Raw genomic sequence first — 6000 nt, forward strand, 5'->3', positions numbered from 1 at the left:
GAGTAGAAATCTTCAGGAAGTATGATGTTAGCTAAGTTGTTGTTGTTGTTTTAAATACATTCCTGTTAGCAGATAGAGCATTTATGGAATGTTTTTGTTGACCTTGCTGGGGATGAAACCCAGGCCTCCTGGATTCTGGGCAAGCACTCTACTACCTCACTACATCCCCAATCCTATGCTGAGCATTTGTAATCATGATAGGATGTTGTACCTTCAATTTTTTTTTTTTCTGAAGTAAACAGGTGTGGTTTTGCTCCTTCGTTCTCTAGCTATAGTATATTGCATTGATAGATGTTTTATGATAAACCAACCTTTCATCCTTGGGATAAATCCTAATTGGTGATACAGTACAATCCTTCAAAATGTTGCTGGCTTCTAGGTGTGTGTGTGTGTGTGTGTGTGTGTGTGTGTGTGTGTGTGTACGCACGTGTGCATGCGTGCACCCACATGCACACATGGCACATGCATACACTAGTACTGAAGCTTGAACTCAGGGTCTGGGTACTGATCTTTAACTTTTTTACTCAAGGCTGGTGCTTTACCTCTTGAGCCACACCTCTACTTTTAACATTTTTTTGCTGGTAAATTGAAGATAAGAATCTCATAGACATTCTTTCCCAGGCTGGCTTTGAACTATTATCCTCAGCACTCAGCCTCCTGACTAGCTAGGATTTACAGGTGTGAGTCACTAATGCTTGACTCTTTTTTTATTTTCCGTTCTGGTCAGTTGTGGGGCTTGAACTCAGGGCCTGGGTGCTGTCCCTGACCTTCTTTTGCGTGCTCTACCACTTGAGCCACAGAGCCACTTCTAGCTTTTTCTGAGTAGTTTATTGGAGATAAGAGTCTCATGGACTTCCCTACCCAGGCTGTCTTTGAGTCACAATCCTCAGATATCAGTCTGTTGAGTAGGGAGGATTACAGACGTGAGCCACCAGTGCCCATCTGACCCTGATTATTTTATTTTATTTTTTTTGTCGGTCGTGGGGCTTGAACTCTGGGCCTGGGCGCTGTCCCTCAGCACTTCAGCTCAAGGCTAGCGCTCTACCACTTGAGCTACAGCGCCACTTCCGGTTTTCTGGTGGTTTATTGGAGATAGGAGTCTCACAGTCTCTCTTGCCCGGGCTGGCTTTGAACCGCGATCCTCAGATCTCAGCCTCCTGAGTAGCTAGGATTACAGGCGTGAGCCACCAGTGCCCGGCCCTGATTATTTTAAAGTGACATATTTCCACTAAAGAAAACACAAACACAAGTCTTAACTTAAATTCTCTTATCTAAATAGAATAAAAGTTTATGAGAGTCAGTCACTGCAAACCTTCCCCTCCCTACTTAGTCACTGCTACAAATCAATCTTCTCCCCTCTCCGTACTGCCCTCCCCCTCCCCCTCCCCCTCCCCCTCCCCAGGCAGCCAGGCTCTGACCTTAGACACCAAGACAGTCCTCAACAATTGTGTTAAACAAGGCTCATTAGAGTCTTCCATCTACTGAAGCTGGCTCCCTGGCTCATTTTTAAAAATCGATTTCTTTTTCTTGTGTGTGTGTGTGTGTGTGTGTGTGTGTGTGTGTGTGTGTGTGTGTGCCAGTTTTGGGGATTGAACTCAGGGCCTAGGCACTGTCCCTGAGTTTCTTTTGCTCAAAGGCTAGCACTCTATCTCTGGAGCCACAGTGTCACCTCCAGCTTTTCCTGTTTATGTAGTACTGAGGAATGGAACTTAGGGCTTCATGCATGCTAGGCAAGTAAAAAGTCATTAACTTTTGATTTTTTGTGTGTGCCAGCACCAGGACTTGCACTCAGGGCTGTATACTTTGGCGAGCTTTTTCTGCTCAAGGCTGGTGCTTTTCTACTTGAGCCACGCCTCCATTTCCTTTTTCTTGTTCTTAATGTATGGCTCACTATTATTATTTATTTATTTATTTTGTCATGGGTCTTGAACTCTGGGCCTGGGTGCTGTCTCTCAGCTCTTCAGTTCAAGGCTAGCACTCTACCACTTGAGCCACAGTGCCACTTCTGGTTTTCTGGTGGTTAATTGGAGATAAGAGTCTCATGGACTTCCTTGCCCGGGCTGGCTTTGAACCGTGATCCTCAGATCTCAGCCTCCTGAGTAGCTAGGATTACAGGCGTGAGCCACCAGTGCCTGGCATGGCTCACTATTATATTACGACCTTGGGAGGAGGATAAAAAAAATCTATTCTCTTTTTTATTTTTTCTGGTTCTGGGGCTTAAACTCAGGGCCTGGGCTCTGTCCCTGAGCCTCTCTGTGCTCAAGGCTCTACCATTTGAACCACAGTGCCACTTCGAGCTTTTTCTGTTTACAAGATACTGAGGAATCGAACCCAGGGCTTCATACATGCTAGGCAATCACTCTACCACAAAGCCACATTAGCAGCCCAATCAATTTTTCTCATATGGTTGAATTGTAAAAGTTCTTTGAAGTTGGCTTCTGATGGCTCACATCTGTGATCCTAGCTCCTCAGGAGGCTGAGATCTGAGATTCATGGATGACACTGGGCCTTGCTCTCCAGGGAGAAGCCCAGCCTCCTCCTCCCTCTCCCCACCCTCCAAAGCAAGTGAGATCTTCCCCCTTGCTCCATGTGTGCCTATGAGATCCCAGGATGCAGCAACTGCTCAACAGCGAAGCTCCGGCCTCCACACTCAGATTCACTGGATCCCCTGTGGCACCCGCAGAGGTGCCAGGGAGGCCGCTGGCCCCAGGGTTGTTCTGTTCCAGCCCTGGCAGGCAGCCCTGGTGCTGCGCAGGACCTGCAAGAAAGTATTTTTGCACATCTCTCCAGATGTGCAAAGCATATGTCCTCTGTGAGGTGTTCTGTGGCCAGGGCAGAGGGCAGAGGCTCATCTCTGTTCCCAGAGGGCTCAGCCTCCCAGAACAGCCTCCTTACACAGGGTGGCCACGAGGTGCGACCTGACATAACCTGGACACCCGGGCTCAGGAAGGATCTCAGTTTCAACTTTATTTCAATCTATCAGCCAATATATCACGGGTACTCCTCCATACTAGCCAGAAGTCTGTGGCAGGAAAGATTTTCAAGTAAAATGTATTTAGTGACACATTGTGTATGCATTGAAATCTATATTCATGATTGCTTTCTATGTATAGCAGATGAGACTGGCTTTCTATTTATGCAAGTCATTTAATTCTAAAATAAATCTATCGGTGATATATATAAGCATATGTATATATGTATATATGTATTACAAGCATATATATTACAGCTGCTGGCTGGTGGCTCATGCCTGTATTCCCAGCTACTCAGTAGGCTGAGATCTAAGGATCATGGTTCCAAGCCAGCCCAAGCAGTAAAGTCCATGAGACTGATCGCTGATTAACTACCAAAAGGCTGGAAATGAAGCTGTGGCTCAAATGGCAGAGCGCTAGCCTTGAGCACAAAAGCTCAGGGACATTGTCCTGAGTTCAAGCCCCAAGACTGGCAAAAAAAAAAAAAAAAAGAAAGAAAGAAAGACAGAAAGAAAGAAAGAAAGAAAAAAGAAAAAAAATGCATCTACTAGAAACAGCTCAGCCACTAAGCTTCCATACAGGTGGTGACATGTCAGACATCTAGACAGAAGTAAGCACCTGTGTAGAATTTGAGAGAAGTTTCTAGAAGAAACTTCCCACCCTATGCTACAGACTTTGAATTTGCCCTGTGGAATCCCTGTTTCCAAAATACCCTAAAGATAAAAGGACTTTCCCTTTTGGCCCAGTATCATCTGGCAAAGGCCCTGCTTCAGAGAAGGGAGCAATTAAAGAGTCGGGTATTGTGTTCAGGGGGTGGGTCCTCTCCTTCCCAGCTCCTGGGAAAAAAATAATATAAACAAAACCATTTGGACTCAGTAACACTGGGTGAGGTGAACATTGTTTCACAATGAAGGTCTATAAGATTTTTCAAGGGTCAGTGATAAAAGACAAGGTCTTCTACTGACACACACACAGAAAGGGAGAAAGGTGTGTGTGTGTGTGTGCGCGCGCGCGCGCGCGCGCGCGCGCGTGTGTGTGTGTGTGTGTGTGTGTACGTGCATGTGTGTGTGTGGCATCCTGGGGCCACCAGTTCCAATGTTGGGTAACTGACAGGCAGCCCCAGTGCCAGAGCCTGCTTTGAACCACAGATACCCTGAACATAGTGTTCCCTGAACACAGTGGTCCTTCTAACCAATCCTTTTCTATATAAAAGCATTAAGCTACACATAGGTATCAAACACACATACCAAAATGAAAACTCGTTTATACTCCTGATAAACACACGGATGGCAAACTTCTAGATGAGATTGTCAGAATGAACTCTAGTTTTTGTACTTTGTCATTGGCGGTGGTGGTGGTGGGGTCTTTGCACTTTGCTGGCACTCTGGGTGCATTTTCAACCATGATCACTGGTTATTAAGGGGGGGGGGGGAGTGCAGGCCGGGTCGGGCCCAGGCTCAGACTGTGGACTTGTTACCTGGCAGGGCCACTGGGCCAACTTCCCCTCCCTGTCCCAGAAGCCAGGAACTTGTTCTGCCTCCCCAGTAACAGCCAAGTAAGGGTGAAAATCTATTCCACACAGACCTGCTGCACGGGGACAGAGCGTGTGCCCTCCCTCACAGGTGGAGGAAATAGCCAGAGAGCAAAGAACAAGACCGGCTGCCATCCTCTGTCCACACCGGCGGCAGGAACAGACATTCCTAGGCTAGCAGGGGGAGGGCAGGCCCCAGACCAGGCCTGGTCCAACCTTGTCATTTCTACAAATAAGGAACTAAGGGTTCAGTGTTGCCCGTGGTTGCTGGAAAGAAGAGACAGGGTGTGTGATTTAATTATGGAGAGGTCAGAGCTCAAAACAATCGTCACTGAATCTGAAGAAACCTTTGTTGATTTGGGAGAGGAGAGACAAGGCTGGAACCTGGTCTTTTGGAGGGGAGACAGGAGGCGGAAGACAGCTTGGCAGGGGATGTTTAATCTTAGGAAATGGCTTCCTTGATCTGGAAGTAGCTTCTGTGTCTAACCAGGTAGAGAAGCACCAAGACGGAGGGTCTGGGGAAAACGTTTTCCAGAAAGTTCTACTTGGGCTGTATGTTGACATGTCATGGCCAGCCCAGCTTTGAGACCTACAGACTCCTCCCCTCTCCCTGCCCAGTTGGGGACCTTCCACTCCTGCCCTGAGGGACACAGTGTCCACACTCCAGAATAGTTGTTTCTACTAGCCTTTTGGGGCAGATTGCTTTCTGTCCCCTCTTTCCGGGGGGACGGATGTCAGGTGATATTGGGACAAGGAGAATATTCTGGTGTGGGCCAGCATCCAGTGTCCTTAAATGGATGTGTTTCTTTGTGAGCTTTGAGCACACACCTGGGCACCTGCCTGCATCCTGCCCACGGGGTCTTTGGGAAAGAAACAAGGAGGTAGGCAGGCTGCCTCTTCTCTCCCTGAAAGAAATGAAGAAGTTGGATTGCTTGTGGCCTCTGTTTAGGGAGAAATAAAGAAGTGAATTTAAGTAACATGGGTGGGGGACTTTGTGAGGCCGGCTGTAAGGGATGATTCCAAGAAAGTTAAACTCAGGCTGGCTTCTCCCGTAGTCCAAAAGGGAGCTGGGAAGTCAGACATTGATGCTTCTGTCCACCCAGTTTCTCTCTAGATCCTTCCTTTAGATTCCCCCTGGGAACCTGATTGGTGCATTTCTTCTTCTTCAATCAGAGGACATGTCCTGGGATTGGCTGAAGCCAATACAATCATCTGGAGGAGAATGACAAGGAGCACAGGGTCCTTTATGTTCTTTGGGTTGGAGTACAAAAGTAGTTTGTGACAGAAAGTAGGAAGGTCCAATATGGTCTTAGCCCATTTACAGACCAGTTCCCTCTTCTCTGCCAGCTGCCATGTTGGACTTATATAGTCCCACCCTAACACATAATTGGACCAGAAGTGAACATGTGACCCACCTGAGCCTGTACAATTCTCTCCTGGACCCTGGAATTGCAATACCTTAATGTACTTGTTTGGGGTTCTCTGAGGAGGTCCAGT

This window comes from Dipodomys spectabilis, unplaced genomic scaffold (assembly GCF_019054845.1).
Source record: "Dipodomys spectabilis isolate Male_0828 unplaced genomic scaffold, ASM1905484v1 ptg000118l, whole genome shotgun sequence".
In the NCBI taxonomy this organism is placed as follows: Eukaryota; Metazoa; Chordata; class Mammalia; order Rodentia; family Heteromyidae; genus Dipodomys; species Dipodomys spectabilis.